This window comes from Seriola lalandi, unplaced genomic scaffold (assembly GCF_002814215.2).
Source record: "Seriola lalandi dorsalis isolate HSWRI2012SDOR001 ecotype SW California unplaced genomic scaffold, Sedor1 jcf7180002046452, whole genome shotgun sequence".
Taxonomy (NCBI): Eukaryota; Metazoa; Chordata; class Actinopteri; order Carangiformes; family Carangidae; genus Seriola; species Seriola lalandi.
Window position 1 is genome coordinate 1 of NW_019517019.1, and position 454 is coordinate 454.

Sequence of the window (454 nt, forward strand, 5' to 3'; positions counted from 1 at the left end):
GGTTTTTGGCGTTGGTACGGTCGCCGCTGTCCCAGCGTGCCACGCGGCTTTCGCTTGGCTTTCTCAAACACGACTGGACACGTTGCTGAACGGCAGTTTTGCTTTGTTTTGGTACCAAAACCTTTGCGACAGTACAAAGACGATATCATGCGTACCATATGCCCTTGTCAAACTGCAGCATTGTATTCAACTTTTCAGCACTTCGTGTGTCAGATGAAGGTGAGCTAACTCTCAAGGCACTGAACTCTGGTATCATGCATTTTGGGCACCATCAGCCAGAGAGCTGTGCCTGGGAAGGAGACCCCTTCTCAGACACTTCCAACTCATACTTACCTGGCAGGGGAGATACCATGATCAAGAAGGTGGTTCACCCAGGGCGAGGCTCAGCCATTGCACCCCGGCTGTGCTGACCTTTGCGAATTCCCCAAATGTGGGAATCTCGACTGCATAATTT

General features: G+C 51.1%; 1 pseudogene; it reads left to right on the forward strand.

Annotated features, from left to right (window-relative positions):
* The first annotated feature begins 325 nt into the window (after positions 1–325).
* LOC111648690 (U1 spliceosomal RNA) lies at positions 326–454 on the forward strand (annotated as a pseudogene).